This window comes from Pteropus vampyrus, unplaced genomic scaffold (genome assembly GCF_000151845.1).
Source record: "Pteropus vampyrus isolate Shadow unplaced genomic scaffold, Pvam_2.0 Scaffold10, whole genome shotgun sequence".
In the NCBI taxonomy this organism is placed as follows: Eukaryota; Metazoa; Chordata; class Mammalia; order Chiroptera; family Pteropodidae; genus Pteropus; species Pteropus vampyrus.
This window is the reverse complement of record NW_011888791.1, coordinates 8,176,400-8,191,205: the sequence shown is the minus strand read 5'-3', so window position 1 is coordinate 8,191,205 and position 14,806 is coordinate 8,176,400. Positions and strand designations below refer to the sequence as shown.

Here is a 14,806-nt window from a genome sequence, read left to right as displayed (position 1 = left end):
TAGGTCTTTGAAAACTGAAGGAAATGAGCCCAATTAATAGAGAGAAAGAATAGTATAAAATAAATTGTGTATTATGAAACTCCAGCCCTGTTACATATAAAACCAAAATTTTAGACCAAAAAAAAAAAAAAAACACAGAGAAATGATCAAATTAAAAATCAGTTGTTGGAATATATACCACACAGAAAAGTTACTAACTTTCAGAACTGTTTTCAAAAATCTATAAGACATTAACTTTGCTTTCAGTTAATTATCAGAAAATTAATATTAATTCTATATTTTTCCTTTTTTTAGTAAAAATGTTAACACAACAATAAAATTCAACTTTCCTTTTATTCTGAATTTCCATGTTTGTTAAAGGAAAATTTCCTTCATTGAATTGAAGAATTGAAGGACAGATTTGCTCAATATTTGAAACACAAAGAAGAAATTGAATATATATACTCATTGAACCTAAAGCTTTAAAGAGTAGCTGCTAGCATCATTGCTCAATATAATGTACTTGAATAATTCATCCTTAAAGTCAGTTATACATACAGCAAATTAATGCAAAACTCATCTTCACTTGACTTAATGAAACTCTTAAAACATAAGAGCTTTCAAACTGATTTCAAGGAAAAACACCAAACATCATGCAAGTTAAATTCAAAATCCCATTGAGAAATTTGAAAAAAATTGTCTCCTTACTGATATTTATTTTTTACTGAAAAGTTCTCCAAGAGAAGTCTGAAAAAGTAAAATTAGATTTAATTACCTAAGATATCTTTCATAAAATCACTTTGGAGAATCTGAGAGTAATATTTTCTGATTATTATCCAGATAAATAATGACTCATCTATTTTTCAAAGTGATCTTTACAGAAATTTTACCTATGGAAAGAAATTAAAAATAATTTATCTTCTACACTACTTAGGTACCAAAAGCAAAATCAAGGCCCCCCCACACACACAAAATAATAAATAAATAAATAAACAAACAAATAAATAAATAAATAAATACATATATGTGTATATATATGTATAATATAATTTTCTCCTAAAATTACTATTTATTTGGTTACTTAAAAAAAAATTCACAGTGGACTAGTGGTTACCAGAGAAGAGGGGGAAGCGGGGAGGTAGATGGGGAAAAAAGAAAATTTAAAGCATTTCTTCAATTTAATTAATTAATTATTTTTAAAAATTCAAACATCACGTAATGACTCCTCTGGTTCAAGATGGCATCCTGAGAAAACAGATTTATTTCTCTTCCTAATCTAATTATAATAACAAGGAACAAAAAGGAAGAAATATACACAAGTTCTGAAAACAGGGAACTAATTATTTCTGGAATACCCGCCATAAATTCAAAACCTGTTCTAAGGTCTATGGACACAATAGAAAACAATTTGGACCTGGTATCTGCTCTCACAGAACTTTTATTCAGGTGTGAAAGTTATAAAGACATTTATAAATGAATAGGAAAAATATCAGGATCACAATAGGGGCCACACACAGAATTACTAAGTGAGTGCAAGGTACTTGGAAGCTATGTCAGATGAGGTACTCTGAAAAATAGAGAGATCAAAAGCTTTAGCACCAAAACCGATGCCTGGATAACCATGAGTTGAACAAAAGGAGTGCACACTAGGCAGAGGTCCTTGCCTACCTAGATTCCTAGGGTCGGGATCAGACGGGCGTGCTTGAGTAACAAGAAGAAGGCTACTGTGCCTGGATTATACTCTATGAGGGGAAGAGAGGTACGAGTGCGATCAAAGTGGAAGCAAGAGCCAGATAATGTTTGCTCTTTAGGTCAGAGAAGAGTTTAGCTTTATTCTAAATGTAAAGCGAAACTACTGAAGGTTTTAAACATTGGCACAATTGCTATTTAAAGTCATAGGAACGCCTGAGATCACCTGCGGAACATGTACAGATGAAAAGGGGAGAACTGAGCCCACCATTACTAGGTGTACTTGTAAAGCAACAGAGGAGGAAGGGGCTGAGAAAGAAGCTGAAAAGGAACTGGCAAGAAGAGAAAAAGTGCTAGTGATGTCAATCCAGTCACAGTCCTACAATTACAAATTGGGAAGGACAACCAAAAATAACCTATTAGAATAACAACAACAACAACAAAATGGACAAGAATAAACAAGAACAAATGATTTTAGAGGCAACATATAATTCAGAAAATTAGAGGAAAACGTAAAAACAGAAAAACCCTCTAATCAAGGGGGTTTAGATTATCTCTATTATACCTTGCACTCAGAAAATAACTGTTATGGTTAAAATAAAATGATTGATGAACTAATTTTTTTTTAAGTAAATAAAAAGCTAAAACAAAAAGTCAAGGAGATATTCCAGAACACAGAACAGAATCATCCTATAAACAAAGCATAGACCATTGAATGATAATTACAGAATAAAACTAAGTACTGAATAAAACAAAGCATAGACCATTGAATGATAATTACAGAATAAAACTAAGGGACAAACTCAGGTGCTTACAGGGGAAAGAAGGTAAAGTAAATGCATCAAAGCAACTGGGAAGAAATGAACAGAAGCTTCATCTAAAGAAGGAAGTTATTACACTGCTGCAATCAATTACAAACACACAGAAATGTGGTCCCAATAGTACCAGCTCTTCCATTTTTCTAGAAAAACAAAGGTGAATATTCATATGAAATCTCTATTTTCACATATTAGCTATTAATTCAGTTTCCTTTAAAAATAAAGAGTCGCCATGTGGGTCAGACCTAATACTTCTGAATATCTAGCTATGGTCCTCTGGCCACCAGTTTCCAACTTTTATAATTTGAACACAAATTATGTAAAAGTAAGGTGGAGCTGGCAGAATTGGAGAAAGAAGACGGGGAAAGAGAAGGAAGGAAGTGTAAGGGCACTGATTTCCTCTTCTTTACTAGGATTCAAGTGATACTGTCTCAAGACTATGGGTCAGGAAATACAAACAAGTACAATTTAAACTTTTACTCAATAAGAGAATTAAAATATAATAACATGACTTAAAAATTGAGAGAAAGAGTGAGGAGAAAAATGTTGGCAAAGTAAATGAACTCCATTCCTAATCAATAGTAGAAAGTCTATCACTACTGCTTAATTTGATAATCAAGAAATAAAGTGTAACCATATAATTTTTCTAGTTCAGTTAGTTTCTTTTATCTTTTTTTTTCTTTTTTCTTTTTTGTAACCGTATTATTTAGAGTCACAGAGACAACCACCACAGGAGCTTAAATCAGAATGTCAAAAATGCTAATTATGAGGAAAGAGGAGGAGGTAGGAAAAAGTTAAGACACTAAAGATACTTTAGCTTTTAATTATATGTCATTTTGGAAAGTTTAATTTTTTTTTCCATACACGTGTATTACTTTTCAAATAGAACAACATAAGAAAGCATTGAATATAGATATGGATTTTTATAATTATCTTTGAACAGAATGAGTATGTTTGTCTTAAATGAAGCAATAATACCTATTCTGTTTCTAATGTAATGTCTCTTAGACAAGTTATCAAAATTCAACCTAGATCAACTTAAAAAAAAAAATCCTAATGTCTAAATGTTTTCTCTAGTCAGAAATTAAAATTCTACAATCTCATGAGATTTTCCTCTTTGTCCTGGCTGATAGGAAAGTTAGAGCCAAGTTCAGTGCTCCAGTTCTAACATTCACCTACCTTGGGTGTCTGTTCACTTCATTCCCTCTGCTATATTTAAATGATGTCTTTTCATTTCTCTCCCTAATTCCCTTATTTTGCATTATGTGTAATTTCACAAGCCACTGCAAATCTTTTCAGAAATAGGCAGGATGTAAATTCTAAGTAGAGAAGATAAAACAAAAAGTTATAAAATGAGAAAATTTAAGAATTTCTCTGGTGACCTAAATGTAGCCTTTTTAGTTAAAAAATTTGTAAAACAGAGAAATTTTTAACGAAAACCACAAAATATAAAACCTTTCTAAGATATGTACTATTTAAAAACCCACAAAATGAAAAATAGTAACAGTGTTCATGTGTAATTCTATATTCATTAGTAAAAAGATTATAAATAAGCAAAATCAATATAATAATTCCAAATACTTTCTCAAAGTCACAATAAATTCTACATGTTTATTATTTTTAAAATCATAAAAATGTGTTAAAATTCATTAATACTATTATACATTTTTATATATAACATGTATTACATATATGCACACATATCCTCTTCATTTTTGAGGACCATTTTTTATATTTGAGTTAACTAGGGTTTATTTCTTTGGTATGCACACTCTTAATAGGTTCAATACCTAAATAAGTTATTTTATTGTTTTTCAGTAAGGTAAGAAACATGCTATAAGTATTTTGTGAATCATTTTATTCTTAATTACTTGTGCTGTTTCTTATATAAAAAGCTTAACAGGGAGAAGGTTGGATTTAGTTTTCTGTCCTCAGGTTATAAAACCAGAACTTTTTACTAACAATATTCTAATTAATAAAATATTAGCTAATGATTCACATGATTGAAAAAAAGAATTATCCAAATGCAACTGCTATTCTTTAAAAGTCTATAGCCACTTAATGCTATTGCCATTTTTCTCAGAAGGCCTGATTTGATTCTCATTCACTATGTTACAACTAAAAATAGATTAGCTGAGCTTAGAAAAACTCATCATTATTCAACACTTCTCTTTAGCTAGAACAATTCCAATCCTATTCTGGCAAGTTCAGGAAGCACTTCCTCTGTAGAAATTTGAAACTTTGGCGTGGGTTTAAATTCAGAAACTAAATTGCCCTTATATTCCTTCTGATTAATCTCACAAACAATGGTATAAAAGTCAACCAGACTATGCAATGATATATCATATCATTGTTTAACAAGATGATAAAATCATCAAATTAAATCAACTATACCTAAGTTCAATTTTTTTAGGTAATATAGAGTGGTTCTATTATAAGCTATAGTAGTAGAAAAAAAATAATGCAATCCAGGATACTCACAAATGTATATATTATTCACAGTATTTCCACATGTAAAACTTATTTCTTAGAAAATTCAGATTACTAGAAACTAAAGAATGTATGAATAAAACAATAAAATATATTTATACTTTTACATTCTACTGTTTAGCCTATCAAAATTATATGGTATCATCTATAAAAATATTCTATGAATAAAACATCTTATGAATTCTATATTTTTCAGGTACTTAAAATGATTGATAACTGTTTTTAATCTTTCTTTGACAATAACAAATCAGTCATCAATGGCTATAAAAGTTGCAAGTTAGAAAAATCAATAATCAAAAGATATCAGTTCCTCCCTGGCATCCTTTCTGGCCTCTCCTCCTAGCTGGGGCTACCAAAATCCTACCATTATCTCAACTCTAACCCAACATCTTGAACCAATTCTGATCTTAAGCACAGTCAGGCCTATCCTAACATTCTGAAATTTATATGATTATTGGTACTATTAATCTTGCAATTCATAATTTTTTAGGTTTTCTTACCTACCCCTGAATTTTAGTCCTTACTACCCTGCATGGTTTTCTGTTTCTATCTGTTTGTCCCTTAATTTGGTTGACCATGATACTGTGGGTTTGACTTGGATTCCACGCCAGGATACTAGCTCTTGACTGTACACCTAGCCTCGGTTCCTGTGCTCAGCTTCCTCTAAGAGAGAAGGATTAGATAATAAGGGAAGCAGACCAATTAAGGATTTTTGTCCATTACTGATAGACTCCAAGAGATATCCATTCAAGATTCTTTGCCCAGCCTTCTCTGAGCAGGAAGGACTGGATAATAGAAGACTAATTAGAAATTTTGACCACTCTTGTTAGACTCCCAAAAATTTATGACCTTGAATGTAAGTAAGTCACTTGGCTGGCAAGTGAAGTCTAGGAATCTATGTAGCAGACACATCTTAATATATTTGTGTTATTCTCTTTCCTTGTTATCATGTGCAAAGTCTGTCTGGGTGCTATAGATCTTGCAGCAGATCATATTTCTCAAAAATGGCTATAATGATAGATCCCATTTCACATGTTCTTGGTACTTTCCCATTAAGATGTGGAATCTACAATCCACCTTCTGAATCCGATCTGGCCCTAAACTACTTTAACAAATAGATACAGTGGAAGTGATTCCATAACAGTTTCAGCATAGTTTTCAATTGGCCTGAAAGAGCACACTTTGTACATCTTGAAAGTCAGCCACTACATTAGACATATGAGTACTTTGTACCACCATGCAATAACAAGCCCAAGCCATGTGGAAGCTGGAAAATAAGGCATAGGCTGGACAGAGAGAAGCCAGAGAGCTCAAAATCACTAGATGTGTGGAAGAAAAAAAAAAAAAAAAGCTTTATTGAGCTTTAAAATGATCGAGTCCAGTTGCTATCTGAATGCAACGACACAAGAGACCCTAAGTGAGAATTTATCACTTGAATCCAGTCAATCACAGAATCATGGAAATTGGTAATAAATTCTTGTTTTAAGTCACTATTTTCGGGGATAGTTGTTACATAGATAAGCAAAACTGTGGTATTCATGAATTTCAGTTTTAAAAAGTCTTCGTTGTCAGCTTCTACAAGGCTTTATTGTATATGTATGAATTAAAAGACAAAATTGCAACTTCCCAAACAATGCTCTAAATATAATGCCACTAAGCAATATATAAATGTCATCAAAAGATTATTTAGAAAAATAACATGGAACAATAAATTTCTAAATAATCAAAAGATTATTTAGAAAAATAACATGGAATAATAAATTTCAGTGGCTTTCAACCTTCCTCAGCTGAAATACATCCAAGGGTTGTAGCATACTACTGTCAATTCCATTTGATTCACTACTCTGGTAAAAACTACATGTGAGAAAAGAAACATTATGGAATGGGGGAAAGGGGTCAAAAACAAGATTTTTAGCTTGAAAATACTCCCCAACTTTGATATCAGCTTCTCCATCATTGAATCGTCATATTAATAACAATGAAAGCATATTCACATTTCCTTATCCATAGTGAGCAATGCTTAGTGAGTTTGAAAAGGAACTTATCAGTGATACTCATTTATATAATTTCTTAATAAGGTGGTAGTCATTTTTAAATCAAATTTTGAGACTTTCTCTAGCTCCATATATTATGAAATATAGTTTATGAAACTGATATTAATAATCCTAGTTCTACTACTCATAAAGTTCTACAATCTTGTACAAATTATTTAATCTTTGTGCCTCAGTTCCTTCATCTGGAAAAATAGGAATAATAATGGTAACTACTTCTTAGAGTGGTAAGGAAGATTAAGTGAAGTAATAAAGCACTATACCAACTTCTGGAAATAGTAAGTATCATTAAAAATATTCTACAGATTATTTAAAATATTTACCACCCTCTTAATAATAATAGAAAATGTGTTTTTTTTTTTAAATATGTATTTCTCAACCAGCCTATCATAGCTCTTTGATCTCAGTGTTTAAAGAAAAACAAATCCCTGAGGAAAAATTGTATGCCTTTATCTCTAGGATGACATTCAGTTATCAGTCACTGTGATGTGTTGAATTGCATACCCTAAAAACTCATATGTTGAGGTTCTAACACCCAGAACCTCAGAATGTGACCTCATTTGGAAATAGAGTCATTGTAGATGTAATTAGTTAAGATGAAGTCATGCTGAAGTAGGATGGGCCCCTCATTTAATATGACTGGTTTCCTTATAAAAAAGGGGCGAATTTAGAGATAGACACACAAAGGAAGAACATTATGTGAACAGGCAGAGATGGAGGCGATGCAACAAGACAAAGAACACCAAAGATTGCAACCAAACCACGAGAGGCTAGGAGAGAGAGTGGAACAGATTCTCCCCTTTGACTCTCAGAAGCATTCAATTCTGCTAAAATCTTAATCTCAGACCTGTTGTCTCCAGAACTGAGACAACAAAATTCTATTGTTTAAGCCACCCAGTTTGTGGTACTTTGTTACGGCAACCCAAAAAAACTAATACAGTCACTCTCTGGACCAGTTTATCCTTAGGTTACAGTCATGTTAAACTTAAATTTGATTCCATTTGGTTTCTATTTATTTTCCCTTTCCACTCTTCATATTTGTTACATCTCCTTAATAGATGAAGTATCCTCTTGTCTTAATGTTTCTTCTTGTGATACTCTTTCAAGTTCTTTCACTACCTTGGTTTCTTTTCTCCTAATATATTCCTAAATATAGCCTGGTGCCTAAAACTGAAAATGGCATATGGTCTGGCTAATGCAAAGTAGAGCAAAGCATGAATCACCCGTGTTCCAGACACGATTCTTTCAAATGACACAGCTCAAGGTGGCAATTTTGGCAGCCACGTTAAACTGCTTACCCACATTAAATGAAAATCTTAGTTTCCACATATGCTTCTCCTAAGTCATATATTCTGTATTTTGTTCTTGTTGCAGCTGATATTTTCTTTGATCCAATGATAAAACTTTAATGTTTATTTCTGAAGAACATTTTGTCGCTCTGCCATATCACTTTAGCATATCAAGTATGACTTTGACCTAATTCATCATTTAAGTCACTAGTAAAATTGTTGAAATGCACAGGGCAAGAACAGATCCCTAAGCCACATTACCAGAAACTTTCTCCAAGCCAAACTTTATCTGTTAAGTATTAAACTGGGATATATCCTATCAATCAGTTACCAAGAAACATAGCTGTACTAACGCCAAGCCCATAATCTCGTCACAAGCTTAAAGAAACTTTCAATTACTTTAATAAAATCCAGATAAGCTTTATATCTACAATTCCTCTGATCTACCAGCCTAGCAATTCTGTCAAAAAAAAAAAAAAAATGAAGCTACTCTAACATCACCTGTTCTTGGAGAAACCAGGCTGACTCTGTGTGATCCCTGCTAAGTAATGTAACACACTTCTTCATTTCTTGAGAAATTGGCTTTCAAATTTAGCTGAAATCATATCCAAATTCATTATGTGGCTTTCTCTTCATAAATCTAAATGAGCTGCAAAGATTAATATATTTAATATAATCATGATAAAATTAAATCTTAGTTCATTTTAGAAAATCAACCTGAAATTGCCTAAAAGATGAAAAAATGTTTTTCAATGAAAAATAGATTTCTGGTTTACAGTACTGCAGTTGTTTCAATCATGTAATAAGAAGCTATCAAACATGCTTTTGAAAAAATAAAGTGATTTATCTCAGAATTGAATGAGTGACTTCAAACTTCAGTGCTGCTTTCCTACTAGATAAATAGAGTGTTTTATCTTGATCTTACTTCTAATCTTTCATTTACAACTTTTCCTTGGATGTTACTTGGCTCAGTCTCTCAGCTCCTCCTAAGATTTTGTTTAAAAGCTCCCCTGCCCCCTCTCTGAAAAAAAAAAGACACTCCATCAGTTTCTATACCCTTCTTTTATTTTCTTTATAACACATCACTGCATTGTTTTTTATATTTGCTTGTTTATTTATGTGTATTCTGTCTCTTTTGCTAGAAGATAAACTGCACAAAAGTAGGAAATTTATCTTATTTTCACAGCTATATACCCAAGGTTTAGAAGAGTGCCTGGCACATAGCAAGCTCTCAACAAATATTTGTTGAATGATGAATGAAAGAATGCACAGACATCCCAATGATATTTGTTAAATAAACACTTGACAACAAGTGTAGTAAGAGAAGAGGGTGGAAAAGATAAGACAGTCAAAAACCATATCACAACTGAAAGAAAACTCTGAAACATATTACAAAATTAATTAAATATAAAATAGTTTAGTTAAAAATAATTTCAAAAACTTTTTAGTTTGATGTAGTCCCATTTATTTTTTCTTTTGCTTCCCTTGCCTAAGGAAATAAATCAGAAAAAAAAATTACAAATAGCAATATCAGAGAGTTTATTGCCTATATTTTCTTCTAGAAGTTTTATGATTTCAGGTTTTAACACGTAAGTCTTATTCCATTTTGAGTTTATTATTATAATACATCGGATAAGGGATTATTATGCAAAATTTATAAAGAACTCATATAACTTAACAACAAAAAACAATTTAATATAAAAAATGGGCAGAAGACCTGAATAGATATTTCTCCAAACTGGTTATACACATGGCCAATAGACATATCAAAAGATGCTCAAGATGACTAATCATCAGGGAAATGCAAATTAAAACCACAATGAGATATTACCTAACACCTGTCAAAGTGGCTATCATCAATAAATAATATTTTTTTTAAAAAAGTGTTGGTGAGGATGTGAAGAAAAGAGAACACTTATACCCTGTTGGTGGGATTATAAAATGGTACATCCACTATGGAAAACAGTTTGGAGGTTTTTGAAAAAATTAAAAATAAAACTACCTTTTGACCCAGCAATTTCACTTTCTAGGTATTCATGCCAAGAAAATCAAAACACTAATTCATAAAAATCTATGCACCCCTGCATTTACAGCAACACTATTCACAATAGCCGAGATGTGGAAGCAACCTAAATGCTCATCAATAGACAATTGGGTAAAGAAGTTATAGTACATATATACAATGGACTATTAGAGACACACACACACACACACACACACACACACACACACACACACACACACAAAATGAAATCCTGCCATTTGCGATGCCATGGATGGACCTAGAGGGTATTATATGGAGTGAAATAAGTCAGACAGAGAAAGATAAATATCATATGATTTCACTTATATGTGGAATTTAAGGAACGAAAGAAACAAACTAAATGAAAACAGACTCACAGATACAGAAGACAATCTGGTAGTAGCCAGAGGGAAAGGGGTTTGGAGGGCTGGGTGAAAAAGGTGAAGGGATGAAGTAAAAATGAGTGGTTATAAAATAGTCAAGGGGATGTAGAGTACAGCATAGGGAATATAGTCAATAGTATAGTGGCTATATGTAGAGACAGATGAGAGCAAGAGTAATCAGGGGGATCACTTTATAAACTATATAAATGTCTAATCAATGTACTAAATATAAAATAAAAATTTCTTAAATTAATTTCAATATTTTAAAATTATTTTTCAATTACAGTTGGCATGTGATATTATATTAGTTTTAGGTGTACAACATAGAAATTAGAAATTTACATAATTTATGAAGTGATTACCCTGACAAATCTAGTACCCATCTGACACCATACATAGTTATTACAATATTATTGACTATATTTCTTATGCTATAGTTTACATTCCCATGAGTATTTTGTAACTACCAATTTGTACTTCTTAATCTCTTCCTCTTTTGCACCCACTCCCTCAAAACCCTCCCATCTGGCAACCATCAAAACGTGCTCTGTATCTGTAAGCCTGTTTCTGTTTTGTTTGTTTTGTTCTTTAGATTCACATGTAAGTGAATCTTTTTTCTCTCTCTATCTAACTTACCCCATTTAGCAAAGCACCCTCTAGGACCATCCATGTTGTTGCAGATGGCAAGATTCCTTTTTTTTCTTTAATGGTTGAGAAATATTCCATTGTATATATGTACCACCTCTTCTTTCCCTATTCATCCACTGATGGACACTCAGATTGCCTCCATATCTTGGTTATTGTAAGTAATGCTGCAGTGAATATATGGATCCACATGTGCCTTAAAAGTAGTAATATATTGAGTTTCTTTAGATAAATATCCAGAAGTGGGATCACTGGCTCCTTCTTTGTCTCTTGTTTTAGCCTTTGTTGCAAAGTCTGTTTTGTTTGGTATAAGTATTACTATCTCAACTTTGTTTTGTTTTGTTTGCATTTTTATGAAATATCTTTTTCTATCTCTTTACTTTCAATCTGTGTGTGTCTTTCAATCTGAAGTGAGTCTCTTATAGGCAGTATATGTATGGGTCTTGTTTTCTTATTCAGCCACCCTATCTGTGACTGGAGCATTTAATTCATTTTCATTTAATTATAGATAGATATGTAGTTTTTGCCATTTTATCATTAATATATTTGATCTCTTCTTCTCCTTGTTCTATTTCAGCATTCTTCATAGTAGTAATTTGTTGTCGATGAACTTCTTTAGGTCTTCTTGTCTGGGAAGCTCTTTTCTGTCCTTTGATTCTAAATGATAGCTTTGCTTGGTGGAGTAATCTTGGTTGTAGGCCCTTACTTTTCATCACTTTGAATATTTCATGTCAGTCTCTTCTGGCCTGAAAACTTTCTGCTGAGAAATCAGCTAACAGTCAATGGGAGCTCCCTTGTAGGTACTTTTTTCTTCAACTGCTGTCTCTTGCTACTTTTAAGAGTCTCTCTTTGTCTTTAAGCTTTAATATTTTAATTATGATGTGTCTTGCTGTGAGCCTCTTTGAGTTCACTTTGCTTGGGACTCTGTGCTTCCTGGGCTTGTATATCGATTTCCTTTGCCAGGTTAGGGAAGTTTTCCATCATTATTTCTTCAAATAGGTTTTCAATTCCTTGTTCTCTCTCTTCTTTTTCTGGTACCTCTATGATGTGAATATTGGTATACCTGATGTCCCAGAGGTCTCTTAAACTAGGGTTCCCCTACCTCCGCACCACGGAGCAATACCAGTCTGCGACCTGTTAGGAACCGGGACACACAGCCAGAGGTGAGCAGTGGATGAGCAAGTGAAGCTCCATCTGTATTTGCAGCTGCTCCCCAGCACTAGCATCACTGCCTCAGCTCCACCTCAGATCATCAGGCATTAGATTCTCATAGTAGTATTGGTCCTTGGTGCCAAAAAGGATGGGGACCACTGCCTTAAATCATCCTCATTTTTTTTGGATTCTGTTTTCTTGTCACTGTTCTGATTTGGTGTTTTCTGCCACCTTATCTTTCCAATAGCCAATTTGATCCTCTGCTTCATCTAATCTACTGGTTCTCTCTAATGTATTCATTTCAGGTTTTATATTCTTCATTTCTGACTGATTCTTTTTTATGTTTTCTATCTCTGTTTTTATGTTTTCAATCTTTCTTAAAGATTACGCTGAATTCATCTACTCTTCCTCTAAGTTTATTGAGCAACCTTAAATCAGTGTTTTGAAGTCTGCATCTAGTAGAGTGCTTGTCTCCATTTTGTTTAGTTTTTTTTTTTTTCTGCAGCTTTGTTCTGTTCTTTCATTTAGAACATGTTTCTCTCCCTTTTGCCTCTGAGTTTCTATCTTTGCCTTGTTGAAATGTATTCCCATACATATATCTTTATTGCTTATGCTATGAATTATCTTTTATAATCAGAAGAACAAAAAAATTATTTAAATGAGTAATTTAAATAAACACCTATTTAAGTTTAATTTTAGTTTCGAACTTCTTTCTTGGTTTATATTATTAGCACTTGGGTTATATTATTAGCATTTATTAGAAATACATAATGCCAGCCCCCCTCCCCACCTGTCAGTAAATGCTTAGGGTGGAAACTCGCGTCACAGGTGGTGGCATTCTAGCAGCAGATAGGAAGGGGGAGGTGGAGGCTGTGCTGGTGGCCTGGTCCCATCTGTGCACCTTGTCCCTGCAGGGTCTGGATAGGCAAGTTGGGCACAACAGGTCTTGCGGGGCGGCAGTGATTCCAATGAGCAACCGCGGTCCCGCATGAGACTGCTGGTAGCTGACTGTGCCTGAGCCTGGAGTTGGTATGGCTGCCTCAGAGGATGTCTCTGCAGAGCCTGTTCATGCTCCCTGTAGGTGAACAAGATGCACGGCCTGGGCAGGCAGTTGGTGCGTGGGTGGCAGGAAGGAGAACCACCAGTGGTGTATGTGCAATGTAGAGAGAAATTGTTTAAATTCCAGGCTGTATTCAGAGTTACCCCGATTAAGGAATACAGATCTTTTTAAACAACAGCATTGAGAAGTCAGGCTAGCTACTTATTGTTATATCTTTTTCTGTATGTTATCTGTTTTTAGCCTGTTTATGCCTAGAACATCTATCAATGGGTGGCTAGGAAGAGACTCAATGTTTGTGTTTTCACTAGATCAGATTCAGGGACTGCTTAAAATTAATCCAGACTGGAAAACCCATATACTTCTTGATTTAGGTGGTAGAGATGGAGAAGGCACAAAAATTATGAGCCTTCATTTTGAAGAAATTTATGCCACTGAGCTATCTGAAACTATGATATGATAGCGTCAGAAAAAATAGAGTGCTTCATATAAGTGAATGGCAGAATACTAGGTTCCCATATGATAACATCAGCTGCTTGAATTTGCTGTGATTGGCCCCTGACTTTGTTAAAAGACATCAGAAATGTCTTGGAACCAACTGGAGGAAGGGTCATCCTCTGCCTAGTCTTACCCTTTCATCCCTGTGTGGAGAATGTAGGTAGCAAGTGGGTGAAACCATCAGAAATTTTGGAACTCAAGGGACAGAATTAGGAAGAACAAAATGAACAACTGAAGTTTTCAGAAAAGCTGGTTTTTTTATCGAAGCTTTCACCAGACTGCCGTACCTGTGTGAAAGAGACATGTACAATGACTACTATGTTCTAGGTGATGCCATCTTTGTTCTCAAACCAATATAAGCCCTCAGAGACCAGAGTCTTCACAGCCTACCCAAGAGTGTACCCTTTGGAAAAAGGCCTGCATTCTCCACTAAATTAAGGGAGGGCCTTTGGGGACTTTCATTCCAAGCAACAAGCAAGAAGTTGAAAAACCAAAATACTAATAATTTCTTTGTACTGTATAAAAAGAATAATTTTGAAAATCGAAAACTCAACTCTTTGAGCATTTTTATCAACTCTTACTCAGTAATGCCGGTCTCACTCCAATTATGGAAAATATTTTTTATACTTAATTGCAGTGGGGACTCACTCCCAGTCAAAGCAATAGTCATGACTTCATACAGAACCAAAAAATATGGATTGTTTTTAATAAAATGAAGACTGGCAAAAAAAA

The 14,806-nt window shown here is 33.5% G+C and overlaps 1 pseudogene; it reads left to right on the top strand.

Annotated features, from left to right (window-relative positions):
* Positions 1–14,433, top strand: part of LOC105303450 — a 26,250-nt pseudogene extending 11,817 nt beyond the window's left edge.
* The last annotated feature ends 373 nt before the right edge of the window (positions 14,434–14,806 follow it).